The sequence below is a fragment of the Myotis lucifugus genome, unplaced genomic scaffold (genome assembly GCF_000147115.1).
Source record: "Myotis lucifugus unplaced genomic scaffold, Myoluc2.0 scaffold_257, whole genome shotgun sequence".
NCBI classification, from domain to species: Eukaryota; Metazoa; Chordata; class Mammalia; order Chiroptera; family Vespertilionidae; genus Myotis; species Myotis lucifugus.
In genome coordinates this window covers 1601841-1614963 of record NW_005871305.1, presented here as the reverse complement: position 1 = coordinate 1614963, position 13123 = coordinate 1601841, and the positions used below count along the sequence as shown (strand labels likewise).

The 13123-nt window shown below is 37.9% G+C and overlaps 1 pseudogene; it reads right to left on the bottom strand.

Annotated features, from left to right (window-relative positions):
- Nucleotides 1-3221: 3221 nt before the first annotated feature.
- LOC102429732 lies at nt 3222-10130 on the bottom strand (annotated as a pseudogene).
- Between the last annotated feature and the right edge of the window lie 2993 nt (nt 10131-13123).

Here is a 13123-nt window from a genome sequence, read left to right as displayed (position 1 = left end):
GCCCTAAAGTGTCCTATGACCCGGCTCTAGCTCCTTCAGCGATGGTCCAGGAGCAGTGCTATCCTCTGAGGAACATGGTGGGAGCTATGCACACCCATGCCCATCTAATTTTGTCTGACTGCATATCTTGAAATTGCCCTTTTGCTGCTGGAGTCTGGAAGTGGTCGTGCCTGCCCAGGAACTGGGTGGAAGACACACCATTGCCCATGCCCTGGGAGGCAGACTTCCTGACCGTGGGTAAACAGCAGATCCGGTAATGGCCCTGTTGGCAGCTAGAGCCCCTCTCAGCCGTGGTCTGGGTGCAGTAATGACATCCCCCGCAACAGGACAGGATGGAAGACACACTCCTCTGGACCCCTGAAGGTCTGAACTTAGATTCTGAAGCAACCCCTTGAACTGTCTAGCTCCACTTAGTATGAGGACATTTCTGCCCACCCAGGAACCTGGAAAAAGGCATGCTCATCTGTGCCCCTGAAGGCAAACCTGCAGTCCCTGGTCCCAACTGTGATCCCTTTGGCAGCCTTGTGACTCTTTTCCAGCTGCTCTTCGCTGAGGTCTCGGGCCAGTCTTGCCCATCATGGGCCCACTTAGTGACCTGGTAGGAGGCCTTCCAGGGACCAAGCAGGAACCACACCCATCTGCACACCTGGTAATCAGTTCACAGTCTGTGGATTGAACACTAGACACTGAAGCAGAGCCTTTACGCAGCATGAAACCTGGTCCAGTCCATTCAGGGACCAGGCAGGTTCCATGTCCATCTGAGACCCTGGTAACAAGGCCACCAACTATGGACCCTACAGGACAGAAAGAAGGTAATGATATAATAATATCACCAAGATGATATAAAAATTGTAAATATATATGCAACCAACATTAGAGCACCTCAATATTTAAAGCAAATATAAACAGAACTGAGAATTATTTTTAAAAATGAGAGAATAATCCCGAAAGAATAAGTATGAGTTTGGAAGTAACTAGAAGAATCTAATTATATTTCCCTTGCATTATTGCACATATGACATGGAAGAAATTGTTCCACTATTTGCCTAGATTCGGTTTGTTTGTTTGATGTTTTCACAACCTGTAATAGGGGTTGAATCCAAGCCCTTATGAATCCTTTCCAGGATCATCTTCTCAAAAAGTAAAAGTTTAAGGGAGGCTATACCGTGGGCATCAAGCAAGAAGCAATCAATTCTGAAGTCAAGGAACTGAAAGTACATATGTTTACAAATTGGTGGACCACATATCCATTAATTATATTTCCTTATTTAGAAGTTATATAAAAATAACTTTTATGGCCATTAAAAGATTGGAGGCAAGCTTCATAGAGAGACTACAAACTCTCTGAGTACAGGAGATATTAAAAGCAACACAATTTGGTGATAATTGCTAGTGTAATCCTTGGAATAACTCTATGAAAAAAAGACATTATTATATAGAAAAAGGTGATGCTCTGTGGCCACTAATATTCACTTAAGTTTTTCTCTTTGTTTTGTTTGTTTTTCAGTGGTCAAATTTAAGGCCTCACCAATTCATTTAAAGGTTCAACCAATGTCATTTTGAAAGTGCTTTAAAATGTATTTAGAACAGCCACACTATATAGTTTGCTCTCATTTGCGAACAAATACAACCCATCTGTGGACAGTGAGCCAAAGATATACCACTGACAGGCTCATTTGCCCAGACACCCAGCGTGGTTCAGCTTCCACTCTCTAAGGAAAACCAACACTCTGAATGTTAGCTTCAACCAAGCTGAACACAAAAGTAAATCTGCTTTAGGGAATACAAGCTTCTTCAAGTCAAATCCATATGACACCGGATTACCCCTGTGCTCAAGATTAATTCTGCTGTCACTCTAGCAATGGGAAGGGAAAGTTGACTGAAATCTTAGCCACAGACAGTAAATTTTATTTCTCAAGGGTCTTCTCAAAGTTATTTTTTGAAATTGGCAGGTTTGTTAATTTACACTCAAATGTGAAACGGTATTAAATAATTAAGTATCAAACTATCCATTGCTGACAGGAACACTGAGTTAGTATGTATGCAAATGAACAAGAAAGTGGACCAGTAATGTGAGGTAGCAGCTGTAGCAGTTTCATAAATGTGTCCCTATCCTTGCTGTTCTGGTTTATATTTATGGAAATGGAAATATTAACCTATTGGGGATCACATCCCAATAAAAATGTTAAGCTCTAACTAAGAATTTAAATGTACCGTCATGCACCACTTAATGATGGGGATCCATGCTGAGAAATGTGTCATAAGGAAGTTTTGTCATTGTGCGAACATCATAGAGTGCACTCACATAAATCTCGATGGTATAGCTCCTACTGTAATTATATGCGCTGTACTTTTATGTGATTGGCAGTGCAGTAGGTTTGCTTACACCAGCATCACCATAAATGTAATTTGTTGCACTATGACTTGACGATGGCTAAGACATTACTAGGGGATGAAAATTTTCAGCTCCATTGCAATCTTTTTTCTTGTAATGTATCACTTATAATATAGTTCTGTAAAACTGGAAGAACTGTCATGGAAAAGGGAGGGTATTACCTTTTATTGACTGATCATTAAGGGAGTTAAGAGAAGTAAAACAGAAACACAATAAAATGTTAAAAAAAATTAAAGAACATTTTCCAGGTACAAATTTTATAAATACAAAGTGGATTCACCAATTACTTCTAATGCTAAATAAATACCTAGTTAATAAACTCAGACTTAATATCTCAGCAAGCACTGGCATAGCACTTCAAGGATATAAAATTGGATTCATTCATGTGTACAGTAGTGTTGAAAGAATGGCTCATTAAAAACTTCTTAGACATATACTTTCTTTCTAAACTGTGCTATAAAAGATTTATCTGTGCAGATTAATCTCCCTAATACCACACTATGAAAAATCATCAATGACAAAATAAATCATAGAAGAAAAAATATTTTCCAAGATATTGAGACACATGAATGATCTCAAAATGTACAAAATCCTCTACAAACCAGTACTGTATCCAATATATCTATCAAACTTATTAGATACTGAACAAAACTGTAGCATAGGAAATCTTTTCTACATTCTCCTGAAAGCTTCATATTAAAAATGAGAATATAGTGCAGGCCACACTTCAAAGTTGTCAATCAGTTGTTATTGCTGTACGCACATATGTCTATGTCTGCTTTATAGCATGAGTTAATGTTCCATTTGCATGAACAATTTGTTTTCCTTAAATTTTTGCAGCCAGCGGTGAGCTAACTTGATCCACACTCCCAGGTGTGACATGAAGTCCAAGTTTTTAAACCTGAATATGAAAATGCTTGAAGACTCATTCCAGCTTTTGCGTCACTTGTGTTATGAGGGTGGTACTCAAAGCAGTTCAAAAATATTAACTCCATATCCTCAGATGCTAATTTATATTCATATTTGTTCACTTTTTCACAAATTATATTCAAGGCAATGGGTTTTTTGATGATGTCATAATAGTATGGGTCTTGAATTTTAGAAATGAGTTTGAAAAAAAGCCAGCTATCATCATGCCATACCAAATTCTACAAGTTGTTCAATAGCAGAAAATTTATAAACTCCTCCCTGTCTGCCTGCACTTCCTTGGTTCAGTATCATAGAAGATGATTCTGTAGATCGCTTTTCCTGCCTTTTCTCTTGGATTCACTACCTTGGAGAGAAAGTTTTGAAGCAACATTTAGAGATCTTGACTGATCACTTGACTTTGTGGCAATGGCTCTGAAGATACATAAGTTGGGACTATTTTCTGGTGTATTAGCACTTTTCCTACCTCTACATTTTCTACAAAGACTAAGTAGTTCCACACATATATCTATTTTCAATGGGCCATGACTCTGGCAAGTAGAATGACTAACAATTCTTAAATATTTAGGAACAAATTTGATCTTTCTTATGCTTCTACCAGTAGTTTTAGAAGAGATAGCTGTTTTGGGAATACTCCGCTCACTCCTTGAAGTATGTTTTCTAGGATCTTGTTGGACATGAAAAAGAAGAGTCAAGTTTACTTCTTATTTTAATTGGCAATCTAATTTGTTATCTTCCTTGTTTTGGTGGACTGACTTACTTCTCTTCTTGAGAGTCATCTTCATCTTGTTCTATCTCACACTCTCTCTCCTCATTTTTAATCTCTTCATCAACATCAACTTCATCATCCTCACATTCCATACTGTCTTCCATCTCTCTATCACTTTCCAAAGATTGTCTCTGTATAGAGGAGAGTCTTCTAGAACTTATCTTTGGCCAATACTATGGACAAAACCAATCTCCTTCAGGCACAATTTTGAGCTATGGTTGAACACAGTAGGTATGATGACCCAGATCACAGCCATCACAAAGTACCATGTTTTCTGCATCACCCATTCTTTTGGACATCTTATAATGAGCATGCAGTATAGATTTAGACCATGTCAACTATGATCCACAGTGGTTAGGTGAATAAAGACTTGGGATAGACTAGCAGAAGAAAGAAGAAACTCTCTCCAATGGTCCAGGGCTGTTTTATAAGAACGCCCACTGGCATCTAGTGGAGCTTTGAGAAAATGCCACTCATTGCCCTGCTCTATTTGAAAGAGTGCCATTGCCAGATGACAAACTATTTTTGCTCACTGATTGCAATGTACTTGTATTAGTTGAGACAGTACTTGAAATTTCTATTTTCATGCCAAAAAGTATGTCTTTTAATATGGCCTTTGCTTGCTCATCAATTTCTATCTCTTCTAATTTCATTCAGTTTTAATTATCCCATTTCCTTTTTTTCTTTACTTCACAGCTCATATCATCCATTTTCTAATGCTGAACTTATATGTGTCGATCTGCAATGTTTATCACTCCTAATGTTCCTTGGTAGATTCTGTGTTCAGTACATTAAAACAAATATCTCAGTCTCAATTCAAGCTGCCTCTCTGCAGACATCTGAGGTGGATCACATGCATTGAAAGTTCTTCCCTGAGTATATGTAGGTTTGTTATCAATTTGAGATTTATGTGAAAAATGAAATTTACCTTCAGAAAAATGGGCTAGCTGTGCATATATTCTGTTCTTCTTTTGTAAAAAAAGTTGTTGCTTTTTTAAGGCACTTTCTCTATGTCCTCTAGAATTAAGAGCTTTGATAAGCTGGTCTAGCTATTCACAAGTGTAAAAGCACCACTGATTTGGCTCACGAACTGGTTTTGGTAGCTGCACAGAATCATCACATGAACCTTGGTCAATGTTAGAGGTAGATGCAGACACCAAAGAGTCTCCAGTTTTAGTGGATTCCTGAGCATTTTGAGAATGTGCATTATTCTGATGAAGGTCTAGGCCGGGGTGGGCAACCCCTGGCACGCGTGCCAAACATGGCATGCCAGTAACTTTTGCTGGCACAGGAAACCCTCTCTTATAATCTTCCATTTACAATTTTTTTCTTAATATCGACTTTTTTATTTTTCAGATAAATTCAGTGTAGGTGCATCTTAGATAAATAAATAATTTTACATACAAGTTATCTTAAAGACCATAGACATGGATTGACGAGAGAAGTAAAGAGCAATTTCAATAGTGTTGAAAATGAACTACTGAGGACTTGGAATGCCATTCCAGAAAATTTTTTCTGTTTAAAAAACTTTGCAACAGTGTTACTCTCCATGTTTTCATCCACAGACGCTTGTGAATCTTTGTTCTCAGTGATGAATTTTGTTAAGTCTCGTAACAGGAGTAGCCTGACAGATGAAAGTAGTAGACCATGCATATCTCTGAAGGTCAAAAAATATAAACCTGATGTAAAATCTCTGTCATCAGTGATGCAGCAGCAAAAGTCCCACTGATAATATCAAACGGGGTCATAAAGTTTTTTGTCGGACTATCAGTGTACATGTATACATTAAAAAATAAATGTATTTTTCATCATCATATACTGTGTTTTTGTCGCTCGAATGAATTTTATTATTTCTTCAAGGTTCTTCACATACGTACACCTTAAGAGATATCAAGTAGGCATAACATGTTCTCAAAAAATTAGGGTTGGCACGCAGAAGAATTTTGAGTCAGAGATTTTGCTGGTTTTGGCATGCACTCACAAAAAGGTTGCCCACCCCTGGTCTAGGCAAATACATGTCTTCAGTGAAACTAGAATAAACAATCCAGGAACAGAAGGGAAAATCCAATATCACCAATATGTGGTCACGGCCCAAGTTTGGAAAGATATTGGTGCATGCTGTGGCACTTTGGGTTTTTCTAAAAGCCCTTTCTCTTTTTGTTAGTGTTCTTGTTTAAAGCTTCTTCCTCATCAGCAGTGAGAGGCTCTTACTAAACAGTTGATCTCTTCTTGCCTTATAAACTCTTCAAATCCATTTTGTCCCCTTTCCCTCTTCTGCTTCGTTTATGGGATCCTGGGTCATCTCCTCTTCAATGGCCGTATCTTGATCTAGTTCCTTTTGCTCCATTTCTTTGCTGTCAGTGCTAGAATCAAAATCTTCCCTGTCTTCCTTCCCAAGAGATATAGCTTCAGCTGAATTTCTTTGCTCATTTTCTTTCAGCTTTTCTTGTTTCTCTTTCATTTTTTTTGTTCTTGCTTTTATGAATTCTAGCAGCTGCTTCTCCCTTCTCTTTTTTAGTTACTCTGCTTTTAACTCCTGGAATTCCTGCTTTGCTTGTCATAATATGTCAACATAATCTTCAATAAAATCCCTAGTAGGAAGTAGGGACTGTAGTTTCCCACAGGGAGCATAAAGTGTCTTCATTTGTTCTCCTGGTGTCAAATCATACACTGAAGTACTTGACAGCTTCTTTGCTAAACTGGGACTGCTTTAAGGAAGCTCCACACAGGCATCATCTGTAGCACCAAATCCGCCTCAGTTTTGATATCTTTACTTTGCATTTGCTGATGTTACATCAGCAACCTCAAGCTCAGATGTGCAGTCTGAGGATTTCAGAAAGAGTGCGGCTACCAAGATCTAAGCTTTTCAAACTTCAGCCCTAGTGCAACTGTGACCATGCAGCTGCCAAAGAGGCAACTGCAGACAGTGCAGGTTTTGTGGGGTTAGCATCTTCATCCAAAGACTCTAGTAAATCTTTGGTATCAGCATAAATTATGTTCTCTTTGGTTACTACCTCTTCTTCTTCAGTTACTGCCTGGAAGATGGCAGCCAGGAAGAAAGAAAGCGATTCACATAGTCGGCCTTCACTGGCACTTCCTACAAGATCTTCCTCTAACACTTCTGGGTCACTCCCTCAGGACATTCATCTTGAAGATCAAAAAGTTCCCCAAATGCATTCAGGAACTCCAAAATCATCAGAGCATTGCCAAAGATTTCAGGAGGCAGTCTAGTTTTCACTGGAGTTGGTTCTGGGAATTCCTTAGTTAAGATCATCACATTCCATATCTTCCCTAGGTTTACTCCACTGTTCTCAGTGTTCCATATATTTTCACTTTTCTTCACACAACTTCTCTTTTTCCCACTCTAGGGATCACATCCCACCACCAGTTCCCCATCTCTCAGAGCTCCTGGGAAGTTTTTCATCTACTTTCAGCTCAGAAGTCCACTCCAACCTTATGAGACCACCGATCTATAAGTAGTCCATTGATTTAAATGTCATTATGTGGCACATAACTGCAGTGACTTTTTTATTCGTTATTTCTCCTGTTTCATCTCAGATAGGATTCATAAAAAGTGAACTATTTCAAGATGTTGCAGTATTCAAGTAGGAAACAGAAATCTGGTATGCAATGGGATGCATGAAACCATCATGTAAAAATCTAATCTGAATACTGTAAAATGCCCTGGTCAGAAAGACGCTAACCCAAGAGATGTTAAAAGCAACAAAATCTTATATGATTAAGTATTGTAGTGCATGACAATCTATAACTAAAAAATCAATCTGTCAGCTAGCTACTACTTCTAAATTAATTTTGGAAGCTAAAGGAAAACCAACAATTTCTGCTGGGGAGTCCCTTTGTTACTATCCAATGTGCCACTATTTAGAAGAGTTGCTATCTCCTGCAAACATCCTCTTAACTAATCTATCACTTGCTCAGCTGTAGCCTGAAGAGGTTGTCAGGATGAATGTCATGAGCTTCAAAAGCCTTCTCCAAGAATTGGGAGCATCCTAAGAAATATTGGTATACAGTCTCATTTGGAAAAAGAAGAAAACTCAATCCACCTAAGCAAAGGTTTCTCAGACATTTACCCTTTGTGTTGGCAGGAAGAAAAAAATTTAAGCTACATTTGTACCCTATAATTGGCCTAACCTTATTGGAAGATATTCACTAACAGAGTGGAACATCAACATAGGATTTCAGTAAATGGCACATTATCTCAGAAAGAGCTCTGTTCAAGGTAATTGATAAGAAAGAGAAAGGCTTACTTAAGAGCAACCACTCAAGGTTGTAAAACTCAAATCAATTTCATAGTTTCTTTAAATTTTATTGATGTTTCTTTAACTTTTGTATTTTATAACAAAAACATCTCCGAGGTGTATCATTTTTAACTTCCCTTTAAATTCAAATTTTATCTTCTTAATTTATTTTTTAAAAGAAAAGTGCCCATCAGTAGATAAATGGATAAAAAAAGCTGTGATACCATTACATATGGAATATTATACAGCAGTAAAAAAGAGGCAGATCTCTTACCCTTTGAGAGAGCATGGAGGGACTTTGCAGAGTAGTATGCTAAACGAAATAAGCCAGTCAGAGATAGACATGTATCACATGATCTCCCTCATATGTGGAATCTAAAGAACACAATAAACTGATCAACAAAATAGATCTAGAGAAATAGAAACATGGGACAGACTGTTGAATATCACAGGGAAGGCAGAGGTAGGGGGGTGTGTGGGGAGAGATTAACCAAAGGACTTATAGGTATATATGCATAACTCATGGACACAGACAATAGTGTGTTGAAGGCCTGGGACCAGGGGAAGGCATGGGGGTATGGGCTAGAAGGGGTCAATGGGGAAGACAAGGGAACATGTGTAATACATTCAACAATAAAGCTAATTTTTTTAAAAAAGACTATAAGAATAAATTAATTTTTCCTTAAAACTTATTACAATCTAATATAAAGAAGTCATTAAGAGATCAAGAGATGTAAACGATATCTAGCTCTTGAATACCTAGAAAGATGGTTTTGCCTTTAATGGCTTTATTTCAGACATTTGCCAGTAGTTGTGGTGTTTGCACTAACTCATCCATACTTTATCCAATTTCCTATTTGGGCAGTGACATATACTTGAAAATAGTTTTCAATCATCAACCCATTAGGTGCTCAATAACTATATCATTGATCTGTTGTGGTTGCTAAAAGGGTTGAGAATAAGGCATGAAATCATGTAATAGTTGTGTTTGTTTGTTGTGTTTTATTCCCTCTGTGTGAAGTTAATTGGAGTATGTATAAATCCCATTCTCAACTTGGCCTCAAAACACACTTTATATCACCTCCACAGGAAACTCATTTTAGGCTTTTTAAACATACTTGTGTGATTTTGATGAGGTTATCATTATCATAATCATTATTATTATCCCCCATTAAGTTTCTGGAATACAAGGACATACTATCTCAAGACAGAGAGCTTTTAAATATCATTCACTATTTTTGTACTATAATAATCACAGCAAATTCTGAATTCCAAGACTCTTTATATTGTCTGGGTTAAAATGTGTCTTAGGTACTTTGGTTAATAGTTGTCTTCATTTTTATAGAGATGTGTTGATAGCTATAAGCAACCAAATAAGACATTCTAAACACACACACACAACTCATAGCTGCTTTGGGAATATATATAATGAATGGTATTTAACAGGTTTTAAAAAATAGATTTTCTTTACCTTAAAACATGTATCTAGTCTAAACAGCTACTATATTGTACAAGAAAATATATTGTATAGCAATAGTAGTCACATCATTCAGGGGAAAAAAATCTAATGTCCTTACTGAGCTCTCTGCACCAGGATCCTCTCTTTGCTAATTAGTACTGCATGTTGCCAATGTAATTTCTCTGAGGCACAATTCTGGACATGTGCCCTCTCATTGCTGGAGAAATTTCAATAGACCCCTTTGGTCAACAGACTGCTTTGGTCAGAATGCTGACAAATCTGGCATTCAAGTCCTGTACTGTCTATTTGTTTGGTCACCATAAGTTCGTCTTGGTTGGGCACTATTCTAGGTGCTGAGGATAGAACAGTAGAGCAGTGAAGAGGGGTGACTGGGAAGAGTGTACATGTTGTGGTATAAACAGATGGCAAACATGAAGAAACATGAAATATTGTTTAGTGCTATAAAGGCTATAATATAGGATAATGCTATATAATGACATAAGAGGTGCTTCCATTATGTAGTCAAGGAAGGATCTCTAAGAAGAATTTTATGAGACCTTGATATAGGATGGCCTCTCTATAATTAGGAGAGAGAGGAAGACTTGTTTGCCCAGACCTATCCTTTCAGACACCAATTCTTCCTTCACCGAAACCCCAAGCCCTAAACTGAACTGTGCTTCTCACCTTTCAATAAATGTGTTGTGTGTTTGTTCCTCTCAGTTTACTCGTGAACATTTTTTCCTATAGCAATGATCCCTATCTGTGCACTTAAGAAACACTTCCTGTTTTCAGAATTTAATGTAACCTGGAACCAACAAGACTTATAAAAAGTGCCTCTAGGGTGTATTTGGATTTAATTCTGTGCCCGGATATCAGATAGTGAGCTTGGATGAAAGACACACACACACACACACACACAGCAATAGAGAAGTAACAGAGATATAAACTCTTCTAGGTTCTTCCAATGCTAACGTTGTGCCCAGTCCACTAGAAGGAGTTCAGTAAGCAGAGCATAAGCCAAGCATGTATTCAAGAAGCAATGGATGGAGCAAAGCTTATCAGTGGACATGCCAGAGGAAAAAAATGTTCTGGTTGCCATAATTTTACAGAGATGATGAGCAATAAAATTGCATTTAAGAGAATGTTGTGTATTAAGATTCTTAATATTCTTATGCTGGTCATAATGTGTTGCTTCTTGCATGTTTTAGTTCATATAACCTGTTTGTGTAAATCTATCTTAGAAATATTATATAAAATAAAAAAGTTGTAAATTTTCCTAGATTTGGTTTGGGGGATTAATTAAAGAAAGTTTACCCAAAGATCATTCACATGCCATTTTCTAGTATGACGGCTCATTCATTAAGATAATTCACATGCCATTTTCTAGTATGACGGCTCATTCATTCATTTGATAAACATTGAAGGCTCACTATGTGCAAAAATCAAATGTATTTTCCAGAGATCCAAAGGTGAGCAAAACAGATGGTGGATTGCTATCTTGACTTTTAGATGACAAAGGTCTTAACTTTAAGAATACAAATATATGCTACTTGTTCACGCACTCATTTGGCAAGAACTTAATAAATACTTTAAGGATGCCTGAATAAAAAAATGAAGAGCTAGTCCTAACCGCTTTGGCTCAGTGGATAGAGCGTCAGCCTGAGGACTCAAGGGTCCCAGGTTCGATTCCGGCTAAGGGCATGTACCTTGGTTGCGGGCACATCCCCAGTAGGGGGTGTGCAAGAGGCAGCTGATCGATGTTTCTCTCTCATCGATGTTTCTCTCTATCCCTCTCCCTTCCTCTCTGTAAAAAATCAATAAAATATATTTTTTTTAAAAATGAAGAGCTAGAATGAATGTATGCCTGGACCCAAGTGCTATGGAGAAATCCTAGGGACAACTACAGCCTTGGAATCTACTGTGGGAAAGGCTGGGCCATTCCTAGAAAAATACAATTTGGGGCAAGGAGAAAGCTCTCCTAAACTTCACTGCTCAGGAAGGCCACAGCAGGAGAGAGAGCTAAACACAAGCCTAGATTCTTAGATGCTTTATTGATATGTTTGTTGGAGGTGCATTTTGACTTCCAGAGGGAATTTGTTTATGAAGAATGTTTTCTTTATCAAAGAAAGAAACATTTGAGCAGTTTATTTAATTAGCAGTAAGATGCCTTCCAACAAAGCTATGGAGCCTGTGCTTACGTTTAGGTTTCTAGTCATGGGGAGTTCATGCAGTTCCACTGACATTTTAAGTAGAATACCCCCAACCCCCAAATTATACAGTGTTTAAACTAAAAAGCTAAGACTCATTGTGACTAAACAGTTTATGGTATTACCCTTTGTTAACACAACTAAGCTATTTCACATGGCCTGTACATCTTAATATTATATTCTATTAATTAGGTCAACTTGCAAATGCAGAGAATGTTTCTCTACCAAAGCTATTTCCCCTAGACTTTTCTTCCTGGAGAAAATGCATGTGGTAAGGGACAAGGTGAACTTTGTTATTGAAGGCAAGGAGTGGAGGGAAGGGGGGCCTGAGAAAGATTGATTGCAGCAACAAGAGCAGCTGTGGCTGCAAGCCTGACCCTGGAGAAGGAAAGGATGGCCCTGGGCATCAGCATGCCTGGGGCCACTCAGGGGCTGTTGCATCTTCATATCAGGACCTGTCCCTTTCTTAAGGTCTTAGGGACCCATGATTATACGGGCTGCTGAATGCTTCTGAGAGAATGGTTCCTGGAGTTGCCCCCATAGCTGCTCTTGCTTCTCTACATGTAAAGGTGAAGTGTGAGCTTTTATATTCTGACTTATAAGCCATGTTATCCTGCGGTAAGCAGTTGTGGTTTTGCTGGTAGGATTTTTCTTTTACGTCATTGGTATTCCTAGCTGGAATCAGGTAGTTTAGACATGGGTCTCACGTACTGCCTCATTTACTACACTTGAATCTCAATATGTAACCCAATGCCAACTGTTAATAGAGGGGTTTGCTTTTATTTCAGAATTTTCTACAAAATGATTCAATTCTTATATAATTTACACCTAGTTATCTGCTTTGGATCTGATGGAAGATTCCAAGTGCCTTACCACTGATAACATTTGTTACAGAGAAGATAGTAATAATATCTTACATATGGATATTTTATGATCAGATCATAGACATGTTAACCCAGAGAAAAGAAGACATCTATATTTTCTCCATTTTGAAGATAAGAAGCTAAGATTCAACAGTGTTAGATGTTCACAGTATTACAACTAGAAATCGAAGAGGACTCACATTCAGGCTGAAGTCTCCCTGTTTGCCCATGCTAGATGCCTTCT